The sequence below is a fragment of the Pteropus vampyrus genome, unplaced genomic scaffold (assembly GCF_000151845.1).
Source record: "Pteropus vampyrus isolate Shadow unplaced genomic scaffold, Pvam_2.0 Scaffold38, whole genome shotgun sequence".
Taxonomy (NCBI): Eukaryota; Metazoa; Chordata; class Mammalia; order Chiroptera; family Pteropodidae; genus Pteropus; species Pteropus vampyrus.
In genome coordinates this window covers 6,912,964-6,930,549 of record NW_011888819.1, presented here as the reverse complement: position 1 = coordinate 6,930,549, position 17,586 = coordinate 6,912,964, and the positions used below count along the sequence as shown (strand labels likewise).

Below are 17,586 nucleotides of genomic sequence, written 5' to 3'. Positions count from 1 at the left end.
TTTTGGCATAAGCATCTGTTTTTCACTATTGTGTGTTCATGAGAAATTGGTTCATCACCTAGGGAGACATGTACATGGCAGAAAGCTCCAGCGGTTAGTTAGATATGCCATCTCTTCAGTGAGATTGTTAGGATGATACATGAAGATGATATGGGTCAGGGTATCTTTTTCATTGGGCCAAATTATTAGAATTTGCCTCTTTAAACATGTGCCTAAAATGTTTTACTGTACCACACTCCCAAAATCATGCTTCAAGTATCAGAGCTCATAATTTATTTATTTTATATCATTTTTTCTCAGGAATTTTTCCTGTGACAACCTTATTTGCAGTCTTCCTTTCTCTTGTTCTGCCTACAGGGGGTGTGGAGCAGAAAGGAAAGTAGGTAGATAGACAGTGGGAGATGAGATGGGAGTAGATAGATGGTAGAAGCAATGATTTTAAAATAAGCCCACAAATTCTTTGATAGTTCTTTCAAGTAATGGAATGTAATTCTCTTTCTTTTAGAATTGCACTAAATGACTCAATTTTGACATATACAATAGAACTGAAATGACAACGTGCTAGACTAGATGATAAAAGTCACTGAGACTTCCTCTTTTCTTTCTCTCTCTTGAGCCCTAACTTTGGGGGAATTTAGCTGCCATGTCATAAGGGCAAAAAGCAGCCTATGGAGGGGCTTATGTAGCCAGTAACTGATATTTCCTACCACCAGCTGTGTTAGTGATTTGGAAGTGAATTATCCAGGAGACATCCTTACTAAAATCACATGAAAAACTCTGGCCCAAACCACTCGGCTAAGCCACTGCTGATTTTTGATCCCAGAGACTGTGAGATAAATATTTATTGTTTTAAGCTATCATGTTTGGGGTAATTCGATATCCATCAATAGATAGTATGGTAGATGAGAGATAAATAGATGGATGATAGATGAGAGAGAGGTAGAATTATAGAAGGATACAGATAACTCTATATAGAAAGATATGTTATTACAGGAATGTTTATAAATACATACATAAATATAACAATCTATAGCTGTTATTTTCTATAACTTATATTTTACCACATATTTTTATTTGTAATAACCAATTTCACATAAATCTGCAAGCTTTTGCTTTCTCTCATCTATTTTGTGTTTACTGTAATTTCTGGATATTCACAATAATTACATTGAATTAAAAGAAATAAAATGAATCTAATGAAAAGTTATTAGTCTAATAAAATTACCTTACTCAATATTTGGTTCAAATCTTTAATTTGAAAAAATAATTCTTTACACTTTTGGTAAATGACTGCTGTTAACTGGTATTTCTAGCACTTATAGTAGCTTATACATTTAGTGACACCGCCAAAGCCACTTTAGCTTATCTGCTTGATTTTATCATTTCTGTGATCAAATTGTCTAACCATCTATTTTCCATTATCTAAATTCGCTACAGTATTTATTACTAACATTTATTTAGACGTTAAACATGTGTTCAAAATTCATAGACTAGAATACAACAGAATTCTAAGGCCACATAGATAGTATGTGTCTAGTATATGAATTATGGGTCATCTTTCCTTCACACTGTCTCTATAGCTGTGTTTAAGATGTTAAAAAATGTTAATCAGAGAGATTTTGGATGTTTGACTATTTAAGAAAAATCTATTAGAGACAAAAAAATTCAAAATGAATCTTTGTATTTAATTTAAATGTTAAAATCTATTTTATTTCTGAACATCTGCATTTCACTAACAGTACTTTTGATGAGTGAACATTTATCTAGGTATTACTAAAATAATTACTGTGCAAGTGAACTATAACTATCCTGTAATTTATAATGAATTATTTTTAATCCCCTGAAGAACTCTTTGTTGAATGAAATGAGTCACTGTATAATCATATTTTGTATCATAACCAGTGTTTTCTCTATGTAGATTCATTTTGCTGTATAATAATAGTATAAAAGTATAAAGTAGGGAAAAAATGCATATCTGTTCTTATTCACACTCGGTTTCCTTCGATTGTCTGGTTCAATCTGATTTACACAAAGGAAAACATTTTTTCTACTACTGTACCTTACTGCACAGGAGGCTTTATTTCCTCTCTGTTCCTCTCCCTCTCTTTCCTCTCTCTCTCTCATTTTTAAAATATTTTTAAAATTTTTTAAAAATTTAAACGGACTCAAAGTCCTAAAGTTTGGGAGGTAAAGGAGAGACAGAAAGGTGACAGAATGGCAGAATGGGAAGAGGAAGGCATTTGTTTTGTGTGAGGCATGGGGGAGATCTATCTATATCTATCTGTCTGTCTGTCTGTCTATCTCTATCTATCATCTATCTATCTATCTATCTATCTATCTATCTATCTATCTATCTATCTATCATCTATCATCATCATCATCATCATCTATCTATATCATCTATCATCTATAGAGTCAATTTCCTGAGGTGAAGAGGTGAAGAAAGACAGTATTATTTCTATTTTAGAGTATAAATCCTCAGGAAGTGAGAGTCTGATTCGCTGATCATCTGCTTAGTTCTCCCTGAGGTTTGACTTTGACATCTTATAAAACAGCAATCTTCCTTTAGACTACGTGGTTGTATAATTGTAACCCAAATTATGGTTGTATAATTGTAACCCAAATTATGGTCTCTAATTCACTTTGCTTTCTGTGCTTTTAATGATTTAGTTGTTAATATCCTTTCACCGTTTAAAGAATATCAATTTACTTATTTAAAGACAGAATACCCTTACTTTCTCCTTGATAATCTTTCCATGCTCTTCTTCTAATTATTCTGTGACTCATAGGATAGACAAGCTGTCATGCTTAAGAATCCTTACTGCCTTATAAGTGTGTAGAGTCCATTAAGGTTACAGTTTTCTTAATTTACCAGAATGCTTTGCTGTCAAATTAGACCCATAAGACATTGATTAAACTTGCACTGTACCTTAAATAACAGCATGTAGTCTTCTTGGAAAAAACTTTTGAGATGTTAAAATAAATATCCAATTATCTGCTGTGTTGTTTAACTCTGACTTAGAAAATGTCTTAAAGGTCAGGTAATGCTAGTTTCTGACAAAGCTTTAATGTTCCCTGATCTTCTAGTTCCCTTTATCTTTTCCAATGATGTGATTAATAATAATAACAATAACAATAATAATAATAACAGCAACAACAATAACCATAAATCATAGAAGTAATGTTATCTAGGAGGTAAATATAAAAGAATATAGATTTTTCCTGCATTTGTACCAGTCTTCTTCAATTGTCCCATACTACAGCCATTCATCTGGGATTCCACGAGAGAATAAAGATTTATAGAAAATATTTTGAGTAATTCTCTCAAGCATCGCACATAGCTAATGCCATCCTTGATGCACATGAGAGGAGTTAATACATTGCACATGATGCCTTAGAGCATTGCAGCTTAATTCTGTAGAACTGTGGTTCACAAGAGCTGCTGTCCTCCCAAGGTACCAAAAATGTACCCGCCTCCAGCCTTCCTCCTTTTTTGGCCAACTAGGGGAAATAATTGAAGCTCCTCATTAGGATCTCCATCCTTAGCTATATTAGAAACATGTTTTCACATTTCTTAAATTCAGAGGTGTCTAATGTGTACATTCAGTAAAGTAGTATTTTCTTTGTTTCCCAACAATTTTTTACTAAGGCGATGCTCTGACAATAAATGTTTTAAAAATTGAGTATCTTTTATTCTCTAACTGACAATAAGTGTCAAAAAATTGAGTATTTTCTTTTTACCACCCCATCAACACCCTTTAGAAACTTACCATCCCCGCCTCCACCATTCTTTAGGACTATAATATAGTGTCCTTGCAGCAAGCAAGACTTTTTATGCAAATAAAATATTATAAAAGTATTAAAATATAAATTAGATGAAATGTTCATAAATGAATTTTTTCTTGTATTAAGTTCTTTAAATCAGTGATTTCTCCTACTACATTGGACTAAAGGATAAATTGACATCAGATTTAATACAGCTGAATATATTTAATGGCTGTGAGTAATGGATTAATATTACATAGTTTTCCACCAAGTATACCATGCCTCTCTGCGGTCTGACATTTGAATGATTTTAAGAACCGGTGCCCTGAGGCTCTCTTTTGTGCTGCTTGATAATGTGCAGTAATAGGTTCAGATAGACTAATTTGAGCCTAAGTGATAGCTAATATATCTTTCTCCCAGGTAGTATTTAAGTTGATTAAAATGGACAGGTCAACATAAGGCAATTCAAGTGGGAGTTTCAAGCACCACTGAAAGCTAATTGGGCAAGTCAGAGCTTACAAGGAAGAGATTTTGTATCCTTGGAGTCTCCAAAATTCTAAACAAATGCTAAGAACAATCACGTTTGCATCTAATTTAATACAAGCACTTTAGTCCTGCCGAGGGAGCTGCACACTGTACCTAGAAACGTTACTTCCATCATTTATTAGAAGTTGGAAAAAAAAAATTAGATAACTTCTCATATAATACAACCACATATGCCACCTGTTTCAAAAATTTGAATTTGATGGAATGATTTAAAGAATATGTAAAACTCATGATCAATTTTTTTTCTTCCTAACATTAAAAAAAAAAGAAGCGGCAGCAAAAGTGTAATTAAAATAAGCAGTGCATGATTCAGCAAGTCTAATGCTTGTATATACATACCCTGGCAGGTAACTATTAGTGAAGAGAGGAAAGACTGAGATTCTCCATAAACCTGGGTGTGAACTTCTCAGAAGATATTCAAATTCATTTTTAAAAACAATATTGTGGGCCAAACATTTCTAGTGCTATGTCCACAGAATAGTAGTGTGTAACTTCTGATAGAAAATTTAATCTTCATACTTTCACTTAATTTGTGAATATGTTATTTTTATATGAATATATTATTAAGTATATTAAGTGTCACCTGTGTAATTGTAAGAGTTATCTTAGATGTATGAGTGACTATTTAATCAATTCTCTTTCTGGCCTGATTATATTTAATTCACACAAAAATGTTTGATCATAGGTTTTTCTCTACAGATATCCTAATATTACATGATTATAATTGCTCATTGTTTATGAGTTAATATAGCCTTTATTAGTACAGAATTAGATTAAACTAAGTGTGTGATTCTTAACACCTGACACAGCAAGTCTCTCTCATGGGGAAAGAATTAGATGCAGTGTGATTTTTTCCTTTTTGAAAATGTCATTTAAAAAAGCTAAGTGCTCTTTCTCTAACATAAATTAGCTAGAATTATTCTTAAGAGATAACTTTGTCTACCACTGAATCTTACCACCTTTGTTTTACAAACTACCTAAATATGTTGTATAAATGATTTAAAAACACCTTAGATTATGGAAGATACCAAAACACAAGAGATCTTCACAAGAAAATCTTTCGAAAATGAAATAGGAATAAAACAAGAGTGACATCTTTGATGGCATAAGTAATTATATTTTATATCAAGCAGTTAAACAAAAAATCTTATCGTATTCTTAAACATGTCAGAAATTGGATAAACTAGTAGCCAAAATCAAAATGAAAATAAAAGCATCAGCCAAACTTCCAAACTTTTCTTTTTTTTTCTTCACTCCTTTCCATTCTTCCTCTTTTCACTTTTTTCCTTCCTGTACCTGCAGTGACATCACCTTCCTACCAATCGGCCAGGTCCAAGACTTCCATTTAAGGTTCACACATATGTTGATGTTCAACCTATTTTCATGGCATTCAATGCATCACCACAATCTGGCCCCGGGTTGTCAAATCTCCTGGAACCGAAAACCACTGGAAAATGGCCTTTTTTCCTCCCTGTGTTCTTGGTTATATTCTTCCCATGTTCTAGGGATATTTTTTCTTTCTTTCCAGTTCTGATTGCTGAATAACTAGATCATTAGACTGCTTCTTCTAAAGCTCTTCACCACAGTCTCTCAATATTAATGTTGCTCTCTGTTTACTACTGTTGCATGGTGCTCGTGCACTTTTCTCGCATTCTTCCTTGAATCTCATATGGGTGGGTACATCTCACATTCCCTACTAATTAGATTAATTGTCATGTCATGTTTTTTCTCTTTTAAATTTTACTTTATTTTATTTTTTGGTTATTAAAGAGAATGTTCAGAAACATTGAGTACTGAAGAATCTATTGATGGCATTGTTTATAATAGCTCCTAATGGAGTGCAAATATTTTATTTTCTGATGTATCAAGCATTTATTAAAGATGAGGTGGATGTATGGATGCAATTTCTTAATTTGAACCGAAGCTGGTTTATTTTTGTAGAAGAGGAGTAGAATGATCACTCCTCTACATTGTAAGTCCTCAATAAATACTATTTAACTGAATCTTTCTAAAATAAATCTCTAGAAAATGTTTAAACTTAAAATGCATACACTTTTGAATTAATAGATACCAAGAACCTACCAGGCACTAGGGTTCTAGGACCCAAAGGCAGTTGTCTGGATTTCTGAGACAGCGGTACTAGTGATTATCAGATCTCAGTGAGATATCTTGGCTCTCATCCGTGGGCACAAGAAATTTCAAAACACAAAGAATTATAAGATCCAAGATTTTGCAGGATGCCCAAGTGCAAGAATCAAAAAGGAGAGAGTATAAAGATCAGTCAAACCAAAAGCATTGATTAGAAGCAAGTACCAAAACAAGGGTTCAACTTCAGGAGCCTAAAAACCAATTCAGCCCATTCTGTTCAGTTCATTTATTTTTTTCTGTCTTATTTATTATTTTTCTTAACTATGTGTCAAACACTACATTAAATTTGTTACATTATTATTTATTTTAATTCTCTGAAAAACTCCATAAGATAAGTACTATTCATTTGTGGCTTTACAGATGAAAAAGCTGAAACTGCAAGAGATCAAGAAAGCTAACTGACGTAGCACAGCAATTAAGTGGCAAAGCCAGGCTATCTTATTCAAGTCTGATGCCAAAACCGGAGATCCTTATCACTCATAACCCTTCAGAAATCTGGGCCAATTGCCTGAAGTCAACTGGAGCTTGGATTTTTATATGCCAGCTGGGTCATGTTTGTCAATGATCAGAAAATGTCATGTTGATCAGTTGGCATACCCTTTTACTCAGCTTTCCCCTTCTGGAGCATCATTTAGAAAGTGCTTATGTTTAAACCATAACCAGTCATCTGGACCACAGCCTTCTCACCATGTAAATGCTGAATTTGACCCTCTTCTACTATCCAAAATACTTAACTTTTTAGTTGCCCAGTCTAGATTTGGAGTAAAGAGCTATAACAAAGCAGAATACTTCTAAGGAGCATAAATATACATGAAGTATGCATGGGGGTGTTGGAATGAGAGGACCACTTCAGTGATATTACAAGAGTCAGGTGGCAGGTCCTCCATTTGTGTCAAGGTTGGTTTTGTATATCTGTTGTGGAAAGAAACATGTTATTCTCAACATGTGTACTCTCAGTCTGTCCCTTGTATATAGTTAACATATATATATAATGTTAGAAGTTTTCAAGAATTTTTGCATCAAAACGAGTTTAGTTCCAGGTGAAATCTTGGATAGACTAAATTCCAAGCTATCAGAATGATAATGACAACATGGCTAGAACACAGCTGAAGGATTGGTGTCCTACAGTCATTTGATATTGAGATCATAATATCTCTTTATGCCTTTTGGGATTTAGCACTGGTATCAGATGTATTCCTTTACTGCAACATGCTGTAGCTTATCAGCATCTTCCAGACTTCTCTTTTGAGGTGTGCCCTATTTATTAAAGAGACAGAAGAGTGTCTCTTGTGTTGTAGTTCTTTAAAGACTTTCCCTTTCAGGATTTAAGGCCAGATGTTTAATCAAGCAGTGTTTCACCATGCTATAAATCCCCTAAGCTATCTCTGCCTACTCCTGCATCTCTGTCACTAAGGCCAAAAGGGAGAGAGTAATCTGCTATTAACATTACACTGTATCCTTCAGCTGATGGTGTTTTTTCTTATATAATAGGATGCCTTTGGAAATATTTGACCAAAAACACTCTGTCAGAGTATTTTGACAAATACTGTTTTTTTTTCCCCACAGCGCTAATCACTTTATTAAGATATACAAATATAATTATATATAAATATATAATAATATAATTTTAATATTCATATAAATAAATATAATTTATTTCTCATGTCAGTCTCCCACCTGCTAAACATAAACTTCACAAGGACAAGGATCTTGACTGTTTTCTTCGCAGAGGTAACCTGACTGCTTACGGTAGTACTGGGCATGTGGTAGGTTTCTCCAGAATATTTGCTAAATGAGTGTGGGCCAACATATTTGGCCTAGGCTGAGCTATGTTCTACCTACTATAAATTATGGCCAGTAGGCCTAAGAGTTTCAGGGTGTCAGACTCTTTCAAGTAAGTGCCTTTTCCCAACCATATAAATTCACTGAAAAGTTTTCTCTCAAACATGGTCCCTGGTTATGACTGACACTACAATTAAAGAAGCACCGAGGTACTCCCTCCTTAATGGAGGTATGTGGGCCTACCTATTCCCACATTTACAGCCAGATTTTCAGTAATGTAGAGTGGAATGGGTTAGGGCATATTTTAGTCAGTTTGGAATGCTATAACAAATAGTCTGAATGGATTAAAAAGCAAACATTTATTTCTCACATTTTTAAAGGCTGAAGGTCTGAGATCAGGATGCCAGCATGGTTTGGTCTGGTGAGCACCCTTTTCCAAGTTGTAGACTGCCTACTTTTTGTCATATCTTCATGTGGTGGAAAAAGAGTGGGAGAGTGGTCCCTTTTTATAGGGCACTAATCCCATCATGAGGGCTCTACTCTCATGACCTAGTTATCTCCCAAAGGTTTTATTTCCTACTACAATCACATTGAGGGGCAGGATTTCAACAGTTGACCATTGTGGGGAACATTGTGTCCAGTCTCTTGCAAGGTAGACTAGGATGGGGACAGAAATAATGCATTTCAACTACTAGAACACCATAGATGTTACTGGGGGCCAGACTAGTCTCATTCGTTGCATATAAAGGTCCATTATTTTACCTGTTGAGTTGGATGACAGACTGTTTATATGCTCTTGAAAACTCAGTGAACTGTTAGAAGCCCTTAATTGTTGTAGTCTCCCATAATTGGATACTGGGATACAGTATCCCCTCCACTTCTTGATGATGTAAACCTCCACTTATTTAATCATGTATTTTTTAAGGAATGCCATGGATCCAAATGTAAACACCAGAAACTCACACAAGTTCAGTCTAAGGAACAATTTATAACATATTTCAAGTATATCAAAGGTCTTCAGTTTAGAGATTGAAGTACTATCATGTTAATGAACCTCTAAAAGAATCATTTCTCTGTATTGGAAACATCTGTGATTACCATCCAGAGAAGATTCTACATACCCTGGAAGTTCAGTTTCATGAAACATTACAAAAAGGGTGGTTACCTTGAATGGTGTGTACCCAGCCACACTGGGGGAAAAAAAAAAAAAAAAGTCTTCTTTTCCTTTACTAAGAGCACAGGGGTACCTTAGAATGAGGTCATGGTGTGTTCCCTCTTTTGCTTTCTGAATTGGACCTTCAGCCATCCATCTTTTTAATCAAGCTGCTAAGGTAGACTAAAACTCTGCAGTGATTTAAAATATTCAGTCCAAGGAGCTATTATTATAGGATTTCTCTGTGTTGGAGAACTTGTACTCTTCTAGGCTTTCAGATAATCAACGTGGAAAAAAAGAAGCCACTTGTCTTGGATTGCCATTAAACTTTAAACTCTTTTACTTATAACATTGAGTGATGGATTGAATTGGAATACGACCAAATTTCTCTGGAGGTTACACACAAATTCTGGTCACTGGAGTAATGACAGAATTGACAGCCAAATACTTCCTTCCATCAGTTAAGTAAAGAGTGAAATAAACTGTTTACATAGTTTTGTCTTACATTCTAGATGAGAGGTGGATGCTTCAGGAACCTTTGAAGCCAGAGAAAATGGAGTATGAAATCTTTGTGGCTATAATTTGAGCATGTTTATTGTCATCTGAAACTATAAGAGTTCCAAAAATTCTAATAGTGTCTTCTAAATTTTTATGAGATCGAATGATACAAAAAAATAAAATCAAGAATCCTGGATCCAGAGATGTAGGAAAAGAACATGTAACTGTTGACTTTTTTGAGCCAGCTATACTCACACATATTTGGTAGAGATGGGAACCCATCCACTTATGGAAACTTCCAGTTATTGAATCGGGTAAAACTTAGATACATGTTCTTGGTTTGGTTTCATTTTCGGGACTCCATTTAGTTTCCTGAACACTCAGACTGGTGTCTAAAAGGACTAATTGATAATGTTTAGGGAGCATGGGATGAAGGGTTAAAGAAGTACACATTCGTAGTTGATAGATGGTCATGGGAATGGGGAGCATGGCATAGGGAATGCAGTCAGCAGTAAGGGAATGGCTAGGTGGAGAGCCAGAGGAGAGAGAGCAATTCGAAGGATCGTTTCATAAACTATATAAATGTCTAACCAATGTATTGTATATTTGGAATTAATAACAATAAAATTTTTAAAAAGCACAAGTGCTTTTCAAGTATGAGATAGATTCACATAAGTTTAATTATACTGAAAAGCAACTTGGGTAGATAAGGTTGAACATTATTTATGATTAATAGGAAGTGTATTTTTTTACTGTTAAAATATATGTATTTGATATGTGTTAGTAGTACTCTTTCTTCACTTCTGTTAAAATTAAGATAGGTCACAAAATATTACAGTATAAAAGAATGATGTCATTCACACAACCAACTCAGTTGCATGAAATGTAGTAGGTTTAAACGAAAAGGACTAATCGATAGGTGAGAGTGTTATTTTGGTCTTCAAGCCTATTATATAATTCACTGATACAGTAATAACCATATTTATTTGCAATCAACCAATAAAACATTATAAATTCAGATATATTAGTTTAATTATTTGACCTACATTCAAATAAAATGGTCTGGTTCTAGAAAAATCTTTTAAAAATGGAAGTAAAATAGGTACCTCTCCTTCCTGGCTATTGGAGGTGGGGAATGTGTTTGCACCTTTTTACTTGAGAAATTTAGATTTAAATATATTGATTTAAAAAAATTCATTCATGTATTTATTATGTAAGAGATATAGTAAATGTCGGCAGTGTTCCAAGGGTGTTTATAAATTGAGTAAGACATTGTCTTTTTTAGTACAAATTGCATTCTAATTACAGTTATGACATATATACAAATAATTATCTCTCCAATATGTGGTAAATTAGACAAAGTTGTATGCTTAAGAAGCTATGGAAGCAAAGAGACGACCTAATTCTGGAAGGTCAAAGAGTAGGTAAGGAATCGGAGGTAAGGGCTGTCAGACAAGGGCTATGTAAAACAAGTTCAGCGATTCTTTTCCTTTTTTAAATTTATTTTTATTATAATTTATTTATTTATTTATTTTTGGTGACATTGGTTGATGAAATCCAGTGAGTTTCAGATGTACAATTTAATGGTAAGGCATATATATTGCATGCGCGTTCATCTCCCATAGTTAGATTTCTTTCTGTCACCACATATTTGACCCCTTTTACCCCATCTATTTCTCCCCTCTTCCCCCGCCCCCACCTTCTGGTAACCATTATTATCCATGTCCATGAGTCTCTGTTTGTCCCATTTGTTTGTTGCTTGATGTGTAAATAACAACTCTCTAAGGAGACCAGTTGGGGAAAGAGTCACGATTATATGTGATAGAATTTGAAATACATGACATACTTTAATATTTAATTGTATTCATTATTATACAATTTTGGCATAAATGAATCACTTTTGACATGATTATAACTTTTTCTTAGTATTGGTTTAGAAATTTGGTTACTTCAGGTATATTTATTACATTATAAAATGTTTCATTTTGTCCACAATTTTCTGCAAATAATGACTGAGGCAATAGCTTTTTTTTGTTCATAAGGATAAAACTTTTAATTTTGTGCTACATTTCCTATCCTTCACCAGGGTATAATTATATATTACGGATGTGAGCTCCAGAAGTTTTGGTATAATTTAAGGATATGTCAACAAATTCTACAGCCTGTTATACAGTCTTGACAATGCTGAAAATCTTTAGCATGGTAGTTAACATTATTGGATGGAGTTGTTATGATCTGAATGTTCATATCGCTCCCAAAATTACATGTTGGAATTCTAATACCCACCATGATGATGTTAGAAGGTGGGGGCTGTGGGGGTGATTGGGTTATGGTGGTGGACCTTCATGAATAGGATTAGTGCCCTTATAAAAGGGACCCCAATAAGTTCTCACACTGTCTTTCCACCATATGAAGATAAGACAAAAAATAGACAGTCTGAAACCAAGGAGAGGGCCTTTGCCAGAATGCAGCCATTCTGGAGCCATGTTCTTGTACTTCCAGACTCCAGTACTGTGAAAAATAATTGATTCTTGCCTATAAATCCAGTTTATGGTACTTTTTTATAACAGACTGAACAGATTAAGATAGAGGTGAATAAATTTTGCTTAAATACATTCCAATAAAATTTGGATTGAGGAAAGAATTTCTCAGTTTACTTGGAAAGAAAAACTAGAAATACAATTTTGATTGGCAGTCTTAATTCAGTATTGTACAAACATGGAACAGTTCTCTTATATAAAACAAACAGAAAAGATACCAAGTTTGTCCTTGTGGGAAGCTCCAAAGCTAATTAAGAGGAAGGATTACAATTACAGTGTTTAACGTTTATTGCATACTTGCGTCAGATACTGTTTTAAATGCTTTTCATTTAATCCTCACGAATATAATGTAGCAACTGTTATTATGCCTGCATTATATATACGGGTGTACCAAAGACAAAATCTTGGTTTCTTCCCATTTCTATATTTTATTCACTTCCCAAGATAGCATTTGTATGCCTGATAGAGAGGAAATAACTGCTTATATCAGCTCGTAGGTACTGGAAAGGACCTTTAGTACATGTTCACCCTCTGGACCTTGATTTAGATGAAGTTCGGGCTCTTATGGGATTCTTTCCCCCTCGAACTGGTGTCTTCAGAGAAATTGCTGATGAATATATGCTTTGTACCCATGACTTTGTTAGGGACAAGGGACTCTCATGCTGCTTCATGTCCAACTTAGTTGCTATCAGTGACAACTTCTGAGAGTTAACCTGTATTTTCTGTCACCTGATTGATATATGACTCAAGGCTAGTCACTTACCTCCCACCAGGGAACCCCTATTCACACACACACACACACACACACACACACACACACACACACACAGCAAGCCAAATGACCAAAACTGTTTTCTATTATATCAGACACGTGTTAATTTTGGGACATTACACCTTCCCCACCCACAAAGGAGTTAAAGATAACACTATAATACTGACTCTTGTTCTCTTTTCTACTATGTTACACTGACTTTTTTTCCTTTGCTACCTCAGGTTGATGCACAATCACCATCTATGGAGTTGCTTCAGCATCTTCACACACAGAGCCACAGAAAATCGTGAGGTCCAATTCACTGGTTTTAGCCTTCCTTTCAACCTGTGGGAAACCTCTCACTTTGTTATTTTAGCCCAAACTAGGAAGCCGTGTTATACAACAGTGAGTCCTGGCAACTCCTTGATTTGCATCTCTCTTTCGATTCACTCAGTTCTATGGAACAGGGGAAGGCTGTCTACTCTCTTCCTCTCTGGAAGGGATTGCTCCCGTCAACTTTTTCCCAGTTCTGAATTGCTATCCAGTCTGTTCCTTCACTAAAATTCTTCAACAAGATAGCATCAAGTATTTTGGAGATCCAAAGTTGTTAGTTCAGGCTGAGACTTAGTAGTCTAAGCACAGATCTACCTCTGCATTATCCTGGGGTCTTCATAAACAGATAAGCTTTCAGGACCCCTTTCCTTACCTGTACCTGAAATTGCTAGACTAGAGATCCTATAGGCACCTTCAAGCTATAATAATCTAAGTTTCTGAAATGCCTAAAATGCTTCCATTGAAAAAAATGTTTTTCTATATTTAACCATCCAAACTAATTTGCTCCTTTAAAACTTCTCAGGCTTTCATATTTCTATGAATGCATTAAAATAATTTTTTTGTAAAATATGTTTTTCTTTGCAATCTTTTATATTAAACATAAATGTCCCTGGCTGTAATATAAAATTATCCTCCAACTGATTTAGAGGGCTAAGAAACAGATCTGTTGACTTCTTAAAACATGTAAATTGCTAATTTCACAAAGGTGGGAATTTTTCAGGCTGGTGAAATATTTTTCTATGATCACATAACAGCAAACTTAGTATATGTGCTCAAGCAAATCTACTCAATGATTCCATGTATGGTTTTTGAGTGAACCAATTAATTAATGAATAAATAATTGCACATTTTATTCTAGTAATTATTGTTATCCTGTGCTATTAAAAAATAATGACATATGCCTTCTACTATTTGTTTAAAATTATTTATTTTAAAGGAGTATACTTCTATAGAAATATTTTGGACCCTATATCATACAGTTCTTATGTTATAATAATTTTGATTTGCACTGAGCTGATGAAATTAATACACTCTCACATTAAAGATGGCATCTTTCATTGGTCCATCATTTTAGTGTTTCTAATTAATCTGGAGACGAACACCACACACTTGTAGACAAAACACTTACATCAGCATCCAGAGATTTAGGAATTAGGCCCAATGCAAACACTTTCTCTTAATTTAATTTATTATTTCATAGTATGAACAGTGATTCAGAATTTTACAGGATGTTCTGTGCTGGTTTTATCAAGGCAGCTAATAACTTACATGTCTAAGTGGTGCCTGTTGAAATAAACTTGGACTTGGTGTAGAACTTGGATTTAGCTGTCTCTTCATGAGCTTTTAGTTTTAATTAAATGTCACACTCAAAATAAATGATGAGCGAATTGTTCCTGGTCTGGTAATGGACTCAAGGCCTAACTACTGCCTAAGTACAGATTGCCTCACTCATCACTCAGGTGACATTCCTCGGTCTAATTGGCATAAAGGGATATTTTCTACTTTTATTTACATTAAGTGATATATGAAAAAGTTGACTTTAAAATTAAAATATAGAAAGATGTTTGCTGTTTTATAAATATTAAGGTATCACAATTCTTTTACTTTTATTAATAAACTATTTTGATGAGCATTTATGCACTAAAGTATATTTAAATTATGTTTAGAGTTGCAACCTCTATATCACCTTAAGCTTATATTATATGCTATTCAATTTTAAACAATGTATTTTAGGAAAAATCATATCCGTTTTCAAAACAAAATATATATATCTTTTAATCAGCATAAACGTTATGTCACACACATTTTCTCTTTAATATGTATTCATTTTAATTTTTTAGTAAGCCCAGGTCTTTAAAGATTTGCTTAGTGCTGTGTTTCAATGACAGATGAAAGTGTAATGATTATAAATATCTTGCCTCCTCATTATGGTCTTTCCAGACTCACCATTTTTTAACATTCCCTTACAGATCTCATCTCCACTTTTAGTTCTCTCTTTCTTTATTTCTAAACCTGATTTGCTCTTCTTTTCATTCACATTGCCTAATTTTAACATCAGTTAATTTTTGAGTACCAGTCATTTGGATGGCATTTTTGTATATTTTACGTTCACTTGTGAAATACATGTCTTGACTGAGGTACACAAACACACACACATACACACTATTACTGAACAATCACACAATCCAGGTTGCAAGACTTTTTACTCAAAGTCACAATATGTCATTATGCAAATTTTTATGAGTTTAGCAAGACATGCTTTTCAAAAATAGAGTGGTCTACAAAGAATAAAAAATGATTTAAAAGTGCTTTTTATTGAATTCAACCAATAGAAACATTCAAGGAAAGATATTTTAATTTTTTTTGTTTTATTTTACAATAGTATCACTCCATTTATGCACTAATATTTTGGCATGAGACTCTTTTTCAGATCATAAGCTGGGTGGACAGACTAAGATGAATAAGGTATACTTATTTTTTCCAATAGCATGTAGTCCAGTGGAGAAATAGGCATGCAAACAAAATTGAGCGTGTTAATTTCTACTGGGAAATAGCACTAAATGAACTTGATAAGGGACTATAATGCCATTCAGATAGAATGCAAATGAATTTTTTGCTTATTTAAGTCATAAAATTCTTAAATATTTTAATGTGATGCATTAAGTGCTCTATGAGAAAGTACTATAGGATTTTAGGATATTTTGAAAGGTATGGTTTGCTGACCGGAGGACTCATGTAAGTTTTAATGAAAGTGATAGGCAGGGCCTGAGATGAGAAAAAGGAGAAAGGCAAACCAATGAATAAACAAGACAAACAAACAAACAAATCATAGACAGAGACAACAGTATAGTGGTTACCAGCGAGAAAGAAAGGTGAGAGGGAGGCAGAAAATGGTAAAGAGCCTCAAATATACAGTGACAGAAAGAGATTTGACTTTGGGTGGTAAACACACAATGTGATGTACAGATGATGCCTTATAGAATTATACACTTGAAACCTATATAATTTTATTAACCAATGTCACCCACCCAATGAATTTAATAAAAATTATTAAAAGTTATAATTTAAAAAAAAAAAGAGAAAGGTTCCACTAAATAAGGAAAACAATGCAAAAATAAAGAAATAGGAAAGTGGGACCTATTTGCAAAATTTCCTGGTAGTATAACTATTCTGTATGCTTTATTTTGATTTGGTTTTGCTTCCATACCTGGAAACTGGCAGGAAATAAAATTGAGTAAAGTCAGATCATGGCCAGATTGTGAAAGATTTTACATGTTACATGTGAGGGAGTTTGGGTTTTATCTATACATAATGGGCAGTATATTTATATTACAGAATGATAAATATGTGGGATTGTCACTGTATAACCCAGTGCTGATCAAATTTTATTTAATTATTTATTTTTTTAAATGCCTACAGCACCTGGTCTTCCTGGGTGGTCTCCCATCCAAGTACTAAGCAGGTCTGACTCTGCTTAGCTTCTGAGATCAGACGAGATCAGGCACGTTCAGGGTGGCATGGCCATAGACCTGCTAATCACATTTTAAAGTGCACATGGACCTGCTGGGATCTTGTTAAATTGTAGATTGTAATTCAGTCAGTATGAAATGGAAACTGAGATTCCTTTTTAAAAAAGAAGCTCCTAATTGAGTTATATGGCATTGGACCACTGGGGACCACTTTATAAGTAGCACTGGTTGGCACCTGGAAACTGCTTTAAAAAGAAAATCCCAGGTCCTGCATCAGATATGTTAGATTGGAGTTTCAAGGAGGGTTCAAAACTAAACAAACAAAAATACACACATACAACAGAAACATACACACACAAGCACTTCCTCAGATATTTCTGATGAATCCTAATCCTAATACCTCACCTTGTGCAATTTTCCAGACAGCTCACCAGACCAGGCTAACAATAGTGAGAAATAAAACAAAGCTAGCAAGCATGGAAAACAGAAACAGATTTGAGAGATATTTAAAGGAAAAGTAAGTTGGATTTTATGAGTTTTATATTTCAGAGAGGAAAGGTGGAATCTTGAATATTTTTATTTTTTATGGGAAAAGAGATT

General features: G+C 34.0%; 1 protein-coding gene and 1 pseudogene across 1 annotated transcript in view; one reads left to right on the top strand and one right to left on the bottom strand.

The window, feature by feature from the left end:
- NCAM2 (neural cell adhesion molecule 2) overlaps positions 1 to 17,586 on the top strand; it is a 445,018-nt gene that overhangs the window by 242,573 nt on the left and 184,859 nt on the right. The window lies entirely within an intron of this gene.
- On the bottom strand, positions 16,928 to 17,046 carry LOC111738440 (annotated as a pseudogene).